This window comes from Myxocyprinus asiaticus, chromosome 19, assembly GCF_019703515.2.
Source record: "Myxocyprinus asiaticus isolate MX2 ecotype Aquarium Trade chromosome 19, UBuf_Myxa_2, whole genome shotgun sequence".
NCBI classification, from domain to species: Eukaryota; Metazoa; Chordata; class Actinopteri; order Cypriniformes; family Catostomidae; genus Myxocyprinus; species Myxocyprinus asiaticus.
Window position 1 is genome coordinate 16460060 of NC_059362.1, and position 18486 is coordinate 16478545.

Below are 18486 nucleotides of genomic sequence, written 5' to 3' on the forward strand. Positions count from 1 at the left end.
CACTGTGTGTTGTGACACATTCCTCCTGTAACCATCATTAAAATTTTTTGTGACTTGTGCCACAGTAGACCTTCTGTCGGTTCAGACCAGACGGGATAGCCTTCATTGCCCTCGTGCATCGAAGAGCCTTGGGCGCCCAACACCCTGTCGCCGGTTTGTCGTATGTCCTTTCTCAGACCACTGTCGATAGGTACTCACCACTGCTGGCTGGAAGCACCCCACAAGCCTTGCTGTTTCAGAGATGCTCTGCCCCAGTCATCTGGCCATAACAATTTGGCCCTTTTCAAAGTCGCTCAGGTCTTTACTCCTGCCCACATTGACTACGAGAACTGATGGTTTGCTTACCATCTAATCTACCCAGACCTTGACATGTGGCCTTGTTAGGAGATGATCAATTTTGTTCACTTCACCTGTGAGTGGTCATAATATTTTGGCTCATCGGTGTAAAATAGCATTTTGATGTAAAAGATCTAGAAGCTTGTAAACATCCTTTAAGTCCTGAGAAGCTATACAAGCTCTATATCACCACCCTGAAGGAACAAGTTAAAATTCGGAATACTTGCACTTGTTATCCCTGATGTTGTTTTAACCCAAATAAATTGAGTACAATAAAAATATGTAAATCCTAACAAATTACCTCCATTACTTAAGTGTTTTGAGTAAGGTGGATACATTTCATGATTTCTGACATTCTACTGGAAATTTTGAGTTTAATTAATTTATCAGAGCTTGTTTTAGTCTGTTGCTAATGGCAACAAAATAAACACGATTTTTGATAATATATTAAATTGCTTTTTTGAGTTGACACAACTAACATCTTTCAAGTCAACTTAACATGGTAAGTTGTCATTGTATCAATTTGTATGCTAAAAGGTGCACTCAGTAATTTTTCCTCATTTAAAAAGTTTTACATCTAAAGAAAGTAATTATAATTTTGAAACATATGTATAAAATTATGATCACTCACATGAGATAAAGACTCCAGTCATATCAGTAACCTTACAATGCTGTTTTATACAGGGAGAGGGTCTCCTCATGGGGGCAGCCATTTTAGAACCACATGAACAGATGATTATCCGCTTAATCTCAGTAACCTCCGAAATTTAACTCAAAAACATATGTTTACGCTGCATTATTTATTGCAAAATCTTTGAGACTAAGTAATATAAATTACATTTAATCTAAACACGTTAGACAAACAGTATCACCCTAAATGTTGTCCTAATCTTGCTTTACAAATGTGTCTTAACTGACAATTTCATATTGAACAATGGTGCTGATTTGCCAGCTCCCAGAATGCATTGCAACATGAATACATTATTTATGTTTAGTGATATGGCTTATTTTTTTGTTCTTTGCAGATTTTAGTTGTGGTTTTGTTGTTGTTTTTGTCATTATTGTTAGTTAATGGCTGTGTGGTGATGTTCGGAAACCATTCCTAAAGATGTTTGTTAATTGTCACCATTACTGAGGTTTGTGTGTCAAGTGTTGAGTTCTATGTGCCTCCTAGATGACACACACAAAAAAAAAGATAAAGGAGAAAGAATATTTTTGCATCTGTTTTAGTGATAACACTGCAATGGTATTGCATTTGCAGCTTAGCTGTGGACACTGAGGAATAATGAAAAATATAAATCAATATAAGTGGATGAAACTACAGGACAGCGGTTGTATTGTGCCATTTTTGTGAAACTTTCTTCTCAAACAGTTCTTGCAAATACATTTCCATAGCTTGTTAATTATGCCTTTGGAATGATCATGGCACCATGCCTGAGTTTTGAAAACCCTTTTTCGGGGATACGTCTCTCCAGCAGTCCATATGGATGTTTTGGATCAGTGTGGAGCCGAATGATGCCTGGTCATTGATTGAGAGTTTAAAGGGCGTAGTGCACTTGGCAGCCCCTAACTGAGAAGAGGATGGAATTAAAATCAATACTCTGCATGATGAGGTGACTCAGAAGGTTAAAACAGAACTCCAAACTCTCCATTGGCCTCTGGATAGCCGGTTTAAGATTATTAGCTGACATAAAATAGGCCTAGTTGAGTTTGAGATTTGGATGTGGCTGTAGCGGTCCCCCCATGCACCTGTTCTTCATGGCTTACTTTTACTCTCGTGCTGATGCGCAAATGAAGTGTTCTGTGCGTCTTCAGTCACAAGACTTACTCCCTTTTATCCATCCCCCAATGCATCCCTCTCACATGCACTCGTTTATTCTCTCCCTTCGTCTTTATATTATTCTGCGCGTCTTAGCTTTTTGGCATTGCAAACTCTTACTCACCCATCCCACACCTTGCGTTTTCCCCTGAGACCGAGAAACCAGGACAGCTCGGCGCGCGACGGGTTAACGCGCCCTCGCGCTCGTGATTGGTTGCGGGAGCGGCGCTTTGGAGAGAGGTAACCAGGCAACTTCAGCTGGAGCAGCGGAGAGAAAGAACAGGGGAAAGGGTAAAAGAAGCGCAAAAATCCCATCAGTGTTGGTGCGCGATGGAAAGGATGTAGTCCAGATCTGTAGCTGTCTGTGCCCGGAATGGGAAAGTGGATTACGGCTCTTCTACAGACACGAAGACCGCGGTAGAGACTGGATACGGAATGATTGCGCGTGGATTTTTTTTTTCTTTTTTATAATGAAAAGTATGGGATCTGAACGCACCGGTTTAAAGGTAAGATTAAAGCAGATGCATTTTGGCTGTGGCTTGTCATATTAATGTGATTCACGACGACATATGGAAAGAAAAACGGGGTTGATGCAGTTGCATTGAAACTTGTGTATGTGGAACATGAGGGCATCTTCCAGCGCTTTGGTGATGGAGTTGTTTCGGTTGATTGATTTCACGCTTCTTGTGAAGCAATTAAAAAGATATTATTAAACCGTTATCCCGGATCTGATTTGCGGGCGAAATGAGCCGAACCACCGCTGCCACCAGTTGACGGTGATCATGCGTCCAGGCGCATATGGAGTGATAAGTGAGGAGCGGCGTTTGCTGCATTGACATCCATGTTCTGCCCTGCGCAGAGATCAACTGAGATTTACTACAGTGCTTCATATTTTACACTGTCTGTATCCATTCACCGCTGGCCAGAAATCGTATAGCTATACACTCTATTAGTGTTATAAAGATTTATGACACTGACCGTACGGTATTCCTGCTCGAGTTACAACGTACAGTAGCCTACGAGTGCGAGTTCAAGACACGCTTGCGCGAGCGTTGCATATTATTTTAATTACACATAACGAGACGGGTAGATTTTGTACAAGTGGATTCATGGAAGAATGTCACTTATACTTGAGGCAGGGCAATCGGTCCGCAGGGGCTCCGCGGCTGCAGAAGCCCGCATTAATCGCACTGCCCGTATGTGTGTGCGCGTGTGTGTGACAGGGAACCACCGGGCGTCGAGAATTCCGTTACTCGCGCTCTAAGAATCTGACAAATGACTTGGCGCCCCGGCGACCGAGTTAACTCGTCTCTACTTACCGTTTTTTTAACGGTTGCGCTGCAGGAGTATGTCCCCACCGTGGCTGAATCAGTAGAGACGAGAGCGCGTGAAGAAGATGTGAATTGACAGAGAACATCTTCTGACTGCCTGGGCGTTTGAGGTTGCTCGGAGAGTGAGGGTAGTTTTAAAACGGGGGATAAAACGGCTCCAAATGTTTACTAAGTAGAAATGGAGAATGACACCGAATTTTACATACAAAAGCGTAAATGACAGGAGTTTACGTGTGTATGTGTGTGTGTGGGAGGGGGGGGGGGGGGGGTAAATGTGGTTTATGAGGACATTTCCAGTGTCCCCATAATTCAAATCACTTAAAAAACATACTAAACGATGTTTAAAAAAAAAAAAAATGTAAAAATGCAGAAAGTTTTCTGTGAGGGTTAGGTTTAGGGGTAGGGTTAGGGGATAGAATCTATAGTTCGTACAGTATAAAAATCATTATGTCTATGGAGAGTCCTCATAATGATAGCTGCACCAACATGTGTGTGTGTGTGTGTGTGTGTGTGTGTGTGTGTGTTTAAACATTTATCAATGAGCAGTGCAGGTCTGAGCCTTCTGGGGGCCAAGCAAAACTTTGGGTGAATTCCAAACGGGGTTTGCACCCTTGAAGGGCACTGCGGGAAGGGGACGCCACACAGAGGGACGTTCCAAATGAAAGTGAGCAACTCATCCCCTCCACAAAGGGCCCTTCCACATCAGCAGTAACTGTTATTAAATTGCTGAAAATTAAGAGTAATCCCTTACTTTACTTTTTTCAATGAAAAAGTAATTTAATTACAGTAATTAATTACTTAGTAATGCATTACACCCAGCACTGGTATCCGACAGGATACAGATACCTTTTTAGGGTTAAAATGACCTAACACAATGCAAAGTAATGATATCAGTTAAGCTTACATTAATGACAAAGTTTTTGCATTTAATTTTGACTATTTAAATAAGTCAATTTAAGTATTTATATAGCACATTAAAATAGACAATAGTCTGCCAACATATCTATAAACTATAAGAACTTAAACATAAAACAGACCAAACATGATAAAATAATGAACAAGAATAAATTAATGCAGACTGAAAGACAGATTAAAAAAATAAAAAATAAATATTAAAATGTCAGTTATTGCAAAAATTTCAAATAATACAACAAACAAGGCACCAAAACATTACGACAGACATCTCAGCTAAGCTGAGTAGACATCAACATAATGGTAAAGGAGGGAAAACAAAATAATAAAAAAAAAATAAACAAATTAATTAAACCAAAGTTTACTTTTTGTAATCCAAAGTGCAGTAAGACAAATTAACAATGAAATAAATGATTGATCAAAAAGTATAAATACGAGAATCCATCAATATTTCTCTAAAGCTGCAAACGTTGGACTAAAAGGTCTAATAGATGTTGTTTATTGAAGCATTTCTATGACATTCAGTAGAGCTTGCATGACTGAACAGGCATGTGCTTCATTATTACATTCTGAAACACTTGTGTCGCATACACATACACGTATGTTTTGCATGCTTTGATGTGCACTCCTTACACAAAGAAATTACTTTCTGTCATTTTCTGTCTTTACTTTCTGTCTTATATCGAAGCTGGAGATCTGGAGTATGAGTTTTCTAATGATAATGTAAAGATTAAATAAGAATTTTAAATATGATAAAAGTACATACCATCTTCTTGCTCTCTCGTTCCACGTTCTTTGCGCATTGTTCTGCTCCTGACAGGTAGCTTCAAAGCCATAGCCATGTCTACTGGATCTACAACATTACATATCATTATCTGGCGCATTTCCAAACGGAAATGAAATAATTAATTATAACAATTATAATTAGTAGTCCCCCGGACTCCTTTACAGTTGACATTCCATTTATATTTGCATGTCTATACCATTATGGTTATGTTTGCATGAAAATAAATACCAGTACTAGGCTACTTATAATGTCTTCAACAGCATGGGGGTCCCCTGGCAGATCGAGAGCCGTACAAAACTTGTGTAGTTTGCATATAGGAAGGATCGGCACTGTCAATGTGTTATGACAAACTTCCTCTGTTTTATATTGAATATCTAGTGCACCGCACATAGCCTAGGTACATCCTTCCAATTCTGTTCCCATTCTCAACCTATTTAACTGATTTAAAAGCAGTACTTTTCACTCTTATTTTAATATTCTAATATCAGTGCTGTCTCTTATGTATATGCTCCCACATTAGTACTGAGTGTAAAAAAATCCCTGTGGCAAAGGTTCATTCTTTTTTGCCTGCTCTGATCCAGGTGTCACCCCTCATTTTTAGGTCAATCAATGTCTTAATATGACACACATCAATTTGTGTGCTTCATTTACATTTATTTCCAGCTGAATGCTATTTCATGCTTATTCTGTGTTTTCAGGCAGTAGTTAGTACTATTGGATGGATGGATGGATACGCAGAGCATATATGTTACTATACATTATGGGTGTAACTGTTCTCGGTAAAAAACCGAACCGCACAACAAGTTCGCCAATTACGGTTCGGTAAGCATTTGCTCCGCGGTTCATCTCTAGTTTAATAATGCATCTGGATCATACAGTTTGGCGAAGAAAATAAAGCGCCAAATAGCGATGCGCAGATGTAACCTCCGCTAATGCACCTGTATGGCTCTGTAGATGGACACACTCCACCTGCATTTCACGTGGGTCACCTTTCTACAGAGAGAAGCTGTCCTATTAACTGTTAGTATGTTAAATCAGTTGATGACATCACAGTTCTGCACACGTTAGTTGGCAAAATGGCAAGCGGAGGAAACAAGCTGCAAGAGAGAAGCCCCTGTGTCATTTAAGTCTCTTGTCTGGGAACTTTTTCTGTATGCGGTCAATCACAACAGCGATGGTCAAAAAACTTTAACAAAACAGGCACTGTTTGCAGACACTGCTCGACACAAGTGCCGTATACTGGTAATATATAGATATTTGATTAGCTATTTACGCTGACATCACCTGAGGATATATAGTGCGCGGTGCGCACAGAGCCACAGGTGAGCCTGAAACTGCACACAGACACACTCCCTTCCATCTTTAAACAGGCACTTGGTGCTAGTCCGGACATACATGAAACAAGAACTAAAGCACTTGGGGTGTTCATAGCCAAAGTTATGTTGCACTTACTGTGTTGATGAAGATGTAGGATTTCTGCATATGATTAAAATACTCGAGTCGCGTTACAACATCCATTCTCGTATTCATTTTAATAGCAAGTTTATGTCTTCTATAGTGATATACAGATTCGTAACTTTGAATATACGTTGAGTTGAGTTTGAAATGCACTTTATGTTGATGCATGTAGTGTAATAATGCAGGTATTAATTTAAATGTTGAGTTAGTAATTAGAGAAATTTTTTTTTTTTTTTTTTATTTAGTTAAGGACCCCAACGAAAATTAACCATGGTTTTTCTATAGTAATATTGTAGTAACCATGACTTTAATAACAGGGACTGTTGTCACCATTGTTGTAACCTTGATTTTACTATAGTATTGTAACCATGACAGTAACCATGTTCATTTTGTGGTTACTTTGATTTTACTACAAATGCAATGTTTAAACTATGGTTACTGTAGTAAAACCATGGTGATTTGTAGTGAGGGTAAATCTCTTGAAGTGTATGTTACCAAATAGGATATTTTAACTTTGGATTTGGCAGTAATATTTTTTTTCCCTGAACATAACAAATATCGAACCATACCGAAACCGTGACCCTAAAACTGTGATTCAAACCGAGCCTTGATAAATTTGAACTGTTACACCCCTACTATACATACAGGACATAGAAAAAGTGTACATAAAATCGTGCTCCTTTTGGCACATAAATTCTTGATTAGGTAACCTTGCCATTTTATGTCAGTTAGCATTCCTCCTCAGAAAGAACACTCACAATGCTACCATAATGCCCATAGGTTACCATTACTGTGGTGATGATGGTCTGTTGTGTGTTCTGGACCCTTATTTGAGTATCGGCAAGGATGCCTTTCCCTTTTGCCTGAATGAGCCCAGCAGGCAACAGTGCATCTCCATGGAGACGAAACACAGAGTGTGGGAACCCTCAGAGCCAACATTGTTTTGCTCTCTCTACTGTGTTCATTTATTCATTCAACAAGCTGGATTTTGTTTTGAGGTAATGTAGAACTGAGAGATAGGGTTCATATCAAGACATATCTTCTGGGTAACAGTATGCTTCTGCAAAATTAAGACTAATGCATGTTTTTAGAACTTGCGTGAGTTCAATGACAAGCGAAACTAGCTTGCGGTTCTAGGTACACTCAAAAAAAGGTTTTTTGCTGCTTGTTTAATTTACTTAATTAAAATGAACTAAAGCAACACAATTTTAGTACATTTTGTCACAACTTTATTTCATTGCGTACTTGATATCATCCATTTAAATTTGTAAAAATTGAAGTTTACTTAATTTATTTGAGTTGGAACTACATGAATACATTTGGTGGAAAAATATTTTCATCAAGAATTGATGAAACTGGGCAGGTGATTTCCATTTTTCTGCATGCTTTGCTTGGGATCCGATAGGGAAAGTAAATGTTTAAATTACGTTTATTTTATTTTAAGCTCAAGCTGAGGTATCATGTTATCTATTTATCAATTTTTATCTAAAATGTTTAGTTTATATCATATGTAAGCATTAGTTGCTAGCAAGATAAGTTAGCGTTGGCAACTCACCAACTGTAACTGCCATGGTGTCCCGATTGGTCTCTACACTAATAGCAGGATGATGTCCCAGCACACTGTTTATGATCTCGAACCATGGAAAGTTCTTTCTTTGGGCACCGTTTTGTCCGTCATGCATTTTAACAGAAACTTACTGTACCCGCAAATTTAAAAATGTTCCCGAACCTGTACCGTTGTGTGCTGGATGCACAACCTGGCAAGTTCGGCGAAACTCCGCTTTTGATATTGACCCCACCTCACTCCCCAGTTGGCCTTGTTTGACCCTAGGGTAATTGGCGAAAATCCCGAGGCAGCACGGTGAAGCCCCGGAAGTGACAGTGGAAACACTACTTGCCCTGGCATGCACTAGCACACACTAATTTTGCCCAGTAGTGGAGGCGTGGCTATTGATTACTCGCTTCATTGAGCAAATGCTGTGCTATCCATTGCATAGCTACTAAACTACACTCTGTAGTGCTTCCAACCAGCATGCATTTAGCACACTAACATTCACTTTCACTACATAAAGAAATAAAAGAAAATTGTTTGTTACATTGACATGTTTAATTTCCTTGGGCTTACCTAGGTATTTTCTACACTTTCTACAAGTGTTTGTGTTGAGATTACATAGTAATTTTAAGTTAAAGCTGCACTATCTAACTTTGAGCTATCTAGTGATATCTGTGGTTGAAATGTAAAACTGCAAGCAATTTGCAGAAGAATACATTACGTCAGTCCTGTTCTGGCACTGCTCCTCTGGCGGATGAATCTCCCAGTTTGAGCTTCCCTGGACATCGACTGTATGTGATCATGACTGGAGCAGGAGTCATAACCTGCTATTTTCATGTTGATATTATGTTATTCGATTAAACATTTGAAATGGAAATATTACTTGCTTTGATGAAGATAAACAACACTCTTATTTACATATTTGAATGAATTGTACACTCGCTTTTATGACACTACTCTCAAAGCACTTTTAAATAGAGAACAGGGGACTCTCCTCAGCCACCACCAGTATATCTTAATATGATTATTCAAGTGTTTTATCTACTATTAATGTCTAAATACATCACCTGAAGCTGGTTGGAAAGTTTAGAGTGCATCTGGAATGTGAGCTGTGTAATTCTTCCTCTCCTCGGTCAGGCGCGAGCTGCAGTGCTGCTCTCGTGCATCATCATTAGAGTTTAATGTGATCTCATGTTACATTAAATGAGATCAAATGACTATTTGACAATGTAAATTTTTGTCTAAAATTTTTTATTGTAGACATTGTCGATAATGTCGACTAATCCTTTCAGTCCTACTCAGGACATCAGGGTGGCATATTACCCCTGGTGTCTTCAATAGAGTAGTAGGTGCTGGGGATTCCTGAAGTAGACCTGGTTTGTGGGGGATGTCCTTTCTCGCAAATCTGTCCTGCATAGAGAGAAGGCTTCGACTGCCATTCCTCGTCCTCTGTATCGATCTGTCTGTTCTGTGTGACATTATCTGCTTCTGCTAATTAGAGCTCAGGAATCGCCTCACCCATCAGACAGCATTCGGCTGAGGACCACATTGAGCCTGAGGGCCCAGTCATTTGCCTGGGCCTTCCACTTGAAAATCCATTTGTAAAAGTGATGTATAGTGAGTGTGCACAGAATATAATTGCTGTAGGCTTTGCATATTGGTATTTTGTGTTGCCTTGTTATTCTGTGATAAATTCTAAGGGCTCTGTGTGCAGTAGTGTAGGTATGTGTTCTTGTTACTTTGTTACTAGTTCTCTATCAACCATTGACTAGTCAACAAAGGTCGACTAGTTTATCTGTATTATTTATATAGGGAGACCAGGGCTAGTTGTCACATGGGGAAGTTGTCACTAAGGCTGTATATCAGCAACGATAGGATTTGAATTCAAAAGTCCAAGTGCTTAAATGTGTTTTCTCTAGCAGAGGTTTTGTATGTTGGTTTCAAACACCTAGTTCAAAACCCTCTTAAATTACAATAATTTTTTTTAAACACTACCCTCCAAAGTCAATTTCCACCATCCTAATAATTCTGCTCTATAGCTATTGGTTCAACAACAAATATGTTGAATATGTTCTTAGGACAAACTTTTTTTTTTTCACTAAAGTCAGGTCAGGGCAGGTTGTCACAAGCTTTATAAAAGGCATAAATGTATACATTTTATTAAAATCGTTGCTTTGCCAAAACAATGTTTAGATATTTTTGTACGTAACTTTTTTTTCCATTTTTGTTGTTTCATGAATCATTTTGTGCTTCATAATTGTTTTACTTTTTTTTTTTCTTTTTTTTCTAATAGGCTGTTTAATGCAGGCATAGATTTTTAAGAGAGATTTTGTTTTGGTGGTTGTGATGGTAGGGACACCCCCCCTTAACCTCCATATGTTCACATAAAACCCACGCCACTGTTTTAGTGGCAATTTCCATCGTGACATCTTGCCCTATATAGTGTGACAATGTTCTGTGTTATTAAGGCATGTTGTCACTAAAGGTCAACATGATTAAATTAACTGTATTTTCTGGGCTAGATCAGTAAAAGTAGCTTTTTTTGTTTCCAAGATTTTACGGTATGTGGCTATTCAGAAATAGATGTAAAATAAACGTACTCTTGAGAAATATTTACTACAGTAAAAAGTGTGACAGCTAGCCCTGGTCTCCCCCTTTTTTTAGCAGTGGTGCTTTAGCATGTTGACAGAGTGCTGTGCTTTAGCCTTTAGACAGTTTGGATGATAAAACCCTCACGAACATAAAAACATAAATAAAATAAAACGTTGAGATCAGGCAAACCCAAAACCAGCCTAACCATACAGGTCTTCCTTAAAGGAATATTCTGCGATCAATAGAAGTTAAGCTCAATCGACAACATTTGTGGCATAATGTTGATTACCACTAAAACTAATTTCAACTTGTCCCTCCATTTCTTTAAAAAAAAGCAAAAATTGAGGTCACAGTAAGGCACCTACAGTGGAAGTGAATGGGGTCAATCCATAAGCATTACTAACCTTTTTTGTGTAAAGCTATATACAATTTTACAACCTCGTTGCCATGACAACGTAACGCCGTAAACCCTGTTATCCGCCTAGAACAGTAATCTGCTGCAAAAACGATGGTTTAAACAGCTTTACAGCTCAAATAATACACAAGCTTTAACAGAAGAATTTATGTAAGTGATTTTATAAAATTATAAGCTTCACATTTCTGCCTTTGTACCCTCCAAAATATGGCACCATTCACTTGCCCACCTCACTGTTACTGCGATTTTTGCTTCTTTTTTTAAGTCAAATTTTATTTTATTTTGTTTTTTTGGTGGGAGCTTAACTCGTATATAACCCAGAATATTCCTTTAAGGCAAACAATTTTGAAAAAAAATTTTTTTACATCCCTAGTCTGTGTGTACGTTGTGTGTGTATACAGGTTGTACAAGATGGAAGCAGAGGTTTTCTGCATGCCCCATGCTGAAATGTCACACTGGCTCCTGCTAATCTGCACCATAATCTCCTTAAAATGCCCAAAATCTGTCTGCACAGCTCTATGAGTCCAAAATGTCACTGAAACATCAGTCCACACACAATTACATCATAAGCTCAGCATACTTTCAGAGCCTCATATTTTCCATGTCCACACTCCTCTGTTTATAAGTATAATTCAAGCAAGTTTCCCCCTGAACTGCTGTTCTTGCCTATTGAAGTTATGAGTACATTACTAACAATCTGCATAACAGTTGCACAGGGCTGCATTTTCAGTTTCTGATGTCTTGACCATGTATCTCTCTCACACCATCTCTGTTCCTTTACTTTTCATTTACCACATAACCAGTCTCCTCCTCTTGACTATTCAAATCAAAATGCCCCCCTTAACCTACGAACAAAGAACCATGTTTTTTATTTTTTCAGTCTGAATCCACCGAATGAACTCTCCTTCAAGGGGCGTGCAGTCCCATCTTCTACAGCAGTATAGAAGAATGTAACGCACCACTGACTGTAGCCTACTTGTAGAAACAAAAGGGAGTAAAAAGGCTGACAAAAAGTCAATGGTTGATAATTCAGTCCCATGAGGCTCGACCCAGAGCGGGTTTGATGTGCTGCATTGCAAACGAAGGCTGATGGAGCCACAGAAATGCAGCACATGCTACAGTCTCAGGATATTAACACTTCAATTCAATCTATTCTTTCTACATTCTCATTTACCTCCATACACACTGGTCTCCTGGGACAGTCTCTTATTAGAGACACTGCTCTGTGCTCATTTACAATGTTTTTATGCTTTGCTTTGTCTTGTCAGACCACAGTTGTATTGCATCTCTCCTCTGACATTTAAAGACTGCGATGTGAAGAAGCATGTATTGTAGATGAGAATAAAAGAATGGAAAAACACATGTGTACAAAAGAAGTAATGCCACCGATTTCTATTCCGCTTTTTCCCAATTTTTTGTTCTGTTATTCACATGGTGTCAGGGAGACATTATTCTGTCCCAGTCGAGTGCCACTTCTGCTTTTAGAGGAAAGAAAACCTTCTCTTTTTGGTTGGTTAAGAATTAGCAGGAAAATCAGAAGGAACAAAATGTCTCCCTATAGGTCCCTTAACCTAAGGGCCTGAATTGCTTTTTTTCCCCCTGACAACAAATTGTCTTTGATTAATTCTGCTCTTACTGTTTTTTGTCTGGTTCTAATCCGTTTTCTTTCATCCACTGGAGAGAGGGAAAGAAAGATTCAGCGTGACCTGCTCAGTGGGGCCCCAGTCTGCTTGTATATCAGTGGGCTTCAGCTTATTAGTATGCGCGGGCCTCTCTGTGCACCATTATCAAGCTGAAATGAAAAGCCTATATTTCTCTGTAGTGGACCAAGTGGTAAGCTGCACTGTGCTAGAGCACTGCAGCTGTAATGCCCCTTAGAGAGGGAGAAACAGTATGTGGTGTAAGCTGTGGCAGTTTGACACTTACACTTCATACACAAACAAACAATTACACATGCATATAGACATACACGCACAACAAAGATTTGAGGTTTGCTCAAGCAATGTCAGCGCAGATTTGTCAGTGATATGACAATGTGCTTATGCTGCCAGCTGGTGGTATTGTCTGTCAGATGATAGCCCGAGGGCAAGACAAGCAAGGACTGCAGTTGAACACTGGAATGGCACTTCTGCTGTTTAATGAGGTACACAGAATGGTTAACTGGGCTTTGTCTAAATGAACAAATGAATTGCTGAAATCAATCATCTATATAGTCTCTTTACCTTGTTGAGGAGTGGAATTTACAGAAACACCTGTGTTTGCTGAATTCCGCAGAAAGCTTCACAGATTTACACAGAATCATGTACATTTTAAGTTCTACACATTCTTCTTTTATTAATTACCCCATTTAAATGATATGATGATGCAATATTCTTTCCTGTGCTGACGTGTTTACATCACAGCCTGGCAACACCATGATTTGCTACTTGCTGTTGCTAGTCTATTTGGAACTGTGTTTACGATTTAGGGGTAGGGGACATTCCTATTCTAGAGAGTATGTTATTGGGGGGTGGTGGTTATTATATGCTCCAGCAAACAAGATGAGTCAATATTTTTGGCCCATTATCCTGAAAGTGAAAGACTGTACATTTTAAATACATTTATCTGCTAAAGGTGTATTTAGTATATTTTTAGAAGTACACTAGCATATAGATGACCTCAGAACTAACAGACATTAGCCGTGTTTTCACTGTTGGGCCAAATAAGGGCGTGCTAGCGCGTGCCAGGGCCATTTGCATTCCCAATGTCACTTCCAGGACTTCATCGTACCTCATCAGGGCCAAGGGCCAAGCGCCCTGTCCCGCCGATTACCCTTGGGCCAAAATAGGCCATCTGAGCATTGAGGCGGGGTCAGTGAGAGTCAGGTCAGGTTTTAGCACATACTCATTTCCCAATCTTTCATATCTAGCTACCAGTCTACCTCAACAGATCTACGGAAAATGGAGAATCGTCACTACTGGTCAGTAGACAAAATCAGGGCTCTTCTGAATATTTGGACTGATGAAAATGTGCAACGTCAGATCGGCGACATCTGCTTAAGACGTGATTAAGTAAATTATCACAAAACTTGCCAAGTTTTGAATCCAGCGCAGAACGCTACAGGTTCAGGAGTAAATAACAAATAAATTGCGGACACAGCACAAATGCATGTTCATTTTGAGGGCTAGCTAGTCTCCAGAGTCTGAAAGCTCAGCTTGAGTTTCTGTCTTGCTTGTGAAATGGGCGGGGTGTGTGACTTTGGCACCAGGGCGGCATATAAATGCCGTGTTTTAGGACAACGCTGCGGGGCTATTGGCCCGATTTTGGTCTCACGGCTTGAGGTCCGAGGCTAGAGGGCCCAGTTGACCAGTTGATAGCACTGGGCCTCGTTTCCCAAAAGTATCGTAAGCCTAAGTAGACCGTAGAATCCATCTTGCAGTTCATCTTAGTTTTGTGGCCCGTTTCCCATAAGCATCATAAATTTAGTAGTACTTGAAAATGCTCGTAGGTTAACGAGTGCTCTGGAGTACTCGTACAGTGTTAAGAACATCGTAAGGACACAGACTTATGCAGACACCTGCAGGACAAAATTACACCTGATACAATTTAAACACCTATAGCTACCCTTTATGCTCATTTAATATCAGTATACATACGTTTTATTTTATTAATTTTTTTAACCAAAATGCTAATAATAATAATAAAAATAATAATAATAATAATCATGCATGCATAAAATGGTTAGTCAATATTGGATGAACAGATAAATTAATAAGTAAACAAATAAAAGTTATTTGTGGTCTAGTTGGTAACAACAAAGTGGTGGGATGATTGTTGCAGAGAACTGTAAAAATTACAATCAGAGAGAGAAGGAAAAACATCAATATCTTGCTGCTGTGCATGAAAATCGTCCGTACAGTATATTGGCTCCTCATCCTCGTCTCCTCTTCCTCTCTGACACCTAAGGGTGCTCTCGCCCGCACCACACGATGTGTAATACCGCACATATTGTGTAGCATTGCTGTTACACTTATCACTTTTGGGAGTAAAGAGCAGTCCTCACTTCGATTGGTGAATGTCCCTAAAGCGCAGCTTTCATGTGTCTCCATATTTTGTGCTGCGTGATAAAACTGTGAACCTCGTTATATTCAATGAATGCTTGTTGTCATTAGCAGGACCATACACAGGGCCTCCACTGTCTTCACTGATCCTGGAAGCTTTAATCTCGACCCACAGAGCAATTTTTTAAAACGAAATATTAAAATGCACATCTGATGAACGAAGCAGTGATTGTGTAAAAGAAATATATATCGTTCTGCACAAAACGATTGCAAAACAAAATCCAATTATGTGGTGAATTAAGTTGTACATTTAAGAAAATATTTTTAAATATTTCCAGCGAGGTAAATTGCAAACATTTTTAAAGTTACGCAACAAATATAATGAAGTTGCAATGACGAGCAGCACTATACGGTCACATTTCAGCACTTCACGTTTATGGACAGCGCCTCTCTTAAGTAGCACTTAAAGCGCGTCCTCGCACGTTCATGTTAAGTGCAGTTTTGGATGTTCATAAAATCACTCATAGAAAACGCTCTTAACCGCTAAAATCAAACGAGGAACGAGGCCCTGGCTCGCACTGGCCCTATAGTGGAACAGCAGCTATTGACTAAAAGCCGTAGGACTTCAATTTAAATTTTAAACATTTGAGCTAATTTGATAATCCTTCTTGCTACATTACCATTAAACATGTAGAATTCTCACCTCTGTGAAATACTCTCACTTCTAAAAATTGTACCATATCGAAATGCATTATGTAAAATTCTGCAGATTTTCCCTCACAATTTGTGCAAAAAAAAAAAAAAAGGTACAGATATGAGAAAAAAAGTACAGATTCTATGCTTGGCCTAATCATGCACAGTCTATGCATTGCTGTTCAGTTGACCTTTAGTTTTATGTGAGGCTATCAGTTTAAAGTGTAAATTATATAAAAATAGTCTGTTAAAAGAAAAAGAAAAACACAATTAATCATTCCCCCTCGCTGTACACAAATTCCCTAAAAAGGAATTGTCCTCCCAACGGAGAAATTCAAGCTTGAAAGTACCGAAAGCTGTTTTAAGACAGCCAGACAGAGCTTAGCAGAATGCAAGAGTCTTGAAACACATTTTGTAAAGTTTCAAACTACATTTAACTTGACACAGTGTCCTAAAAACTCAAAAATATGATTGTTGCTGCTTGTTCAGTTTACTTAATTAAAATAAAAACACAATTCTGGATAATTTTGTCACAACTTGATTTCATTGAGTTCTATCTGTTTAAATGTGTGAAATGGAAGTTTACTTTATCCATTTGTGTTGGGACTACATGAATACTTTTTTGGTGTTAATGTAGCATTGCTGAAACTGGGCAGTGGATTTCCATTTCTCAGCATGCTTTGCATGGGATTTGATAGGAAGAGTATTTTATGTGTTTTTGTGCAAAATGTCTATAAAGGGGTATATTTGTTAGTGTTTAATGTATAATGTTGAGATTTGGGATAGTTTCTGTTATGTTGGAGTTCTGGGGGTTACCATCATGGTGAAGAATGGAGCTTGAGCTAACGATGAGGGCAGATAGACGTCATGCATGAAACTGATTGCTTGCTTTGTTGAGCAATTGCTGTAGTAACCATAGCATAGTTACTAAAATACACTCTGTAGTCCTTCCAACCAGCAAGTATTGTATTTAGCATGCTAACATTCTCTTTCACTAGTTAGTACATCAAGAAAAAAAAAACATATTTATTTGAGTTACATTGACACATCTAATTTTGTTGGGTTTGCCCAATTCAACTAGGTTCTTCTACACAAAGTGTTTGTGTTGAGATTACATAGTAATTCTAAGTTAAGAAAACTAATTCCAAACACGTGGAACCACTGTCCACAACTGAATCAAGTTCAGCCAAAGAGCTATTGTTTTAAGTGCAGCGAAACGCGACACAACACAGCGAGACACTCCAGAAGCGTCTGTCTTACACATGTGCATGTAGATCAGCGAGACAGATGCAAGAACACGTCATGCTAGAACGGCCCTGTCTGCCTCGGAGAGATTGACAAATTAAATTGCAAGATGAATTGCGGTGGAGTGTAGGCCAGTGATAGGCTAATGGTCAGTGATATGAAAATACAATAAACAATATATTGACTTCTAAAGCCATTTTTTAATTTTCTAATACATTTATATAAAATGTATAATTCTTTTGATGATAATATATTAAATTATCTTTATTTCAGAAAATATTGATTTATGAGATTAATTCTATAATTAACCAGCATATAATGTAATTTTAATTTATTGACAGCCCTAGTTCTATGTTATAGCAGCATGATTTCTTCTCTCCTTGAATGACATGGAGATATCTGTGGTGTGATGGTGTTTCCAAGGTGTTTCAGCTGGCACACAGCTCCTCTGGATCAGACAAATCACACAGCTGCCCGATCCAGATGTGCCTACCATGACTATCCAATATCTAACACCTACCAACATTCCAACCTGCCTCCCTCTTTTCCACTCCCTCTCTCAATCAGTCCTTCTCTAGCTCTGAACCAGGCATTATGTATATGTGTTTGTGTGTTTATTCATGAAAATCAACAGTGGTAAATGTGTCTGAGAGACCCTGGACAGACAGAAGATCAGCCTTGAGCTCTAGAGACTGGGTGTTTCCAGAATTAGTACATGCCAGAGTGCTATGGCGTAATGTCTGAGGCAATCTCCTAGTGTTATTGCCCTGGCTGGGAGATATTTCTCTCTCATGTTGCCAGTGCTCTGCTCTCTGCCTGTAAAGCCTTCTGCCCTTGTACTTAAGGCAACTGATTCTGTTTTTTGAATAGTTGCCTGGGAAATCTACTCTGTGGCTTTGCTCGGGATGAACATAAATCTCTCCAGAGCGATTGCTTTTCTCTTCTCCTCTGCTACATGTTCTGCTCAAAATAACTTTCCTTTCACCATCTCTCTCTTGCTTGTATGGGGAATTCCACGTTTGAATCATTTTTTTTTCCCTCTCTTATCTCCGTGCACAGGGAAGTATTCAAAGTTGTGTGTACATATCTGCGCTGTAGAAGAGATTAAAAGAAATATTTTCTTTTCCCCTTTTTTGTGTTTGATATAAAAGCATGGGCTTTTTGCTTGTGATAACTCTCTGCCACTTCTTCTGTGGAGCACAGTCAGGGTCTAATGCTCAGACCAGCCATTGCACCCATGTGTGTCATCATCGGACCACTGTGTGTGTGTGTGTGTGTTTGTGTTTGCATGTGCATGAAAACACAA

General features: G+C 39.0%; 1 protein-coding gene across 3 annotated transcripts in view; it reads left to right on the plus strand.

The window, feature by feature from the left end:
* The first annotated feature begins 2452 nt into the window (after positions 1-2452).
* Positions 2453-18486, plus strand: part of LOC127410383 (disabled homolog 1-like) — a 224314-nt gene continuing 208280 nt past the window's right edge. For all 3 annotated transcript variants that reach the window (XM_051645619.1, XM_051645621.1, XM_051645622.1), the window contains exon 1: positions 2453-2661. The gene's annotated coding sequence lies outside the window, so the exon portion shown is untranslated. The remainder of the gene's footprint in view (positions 2662-18486) is intronic.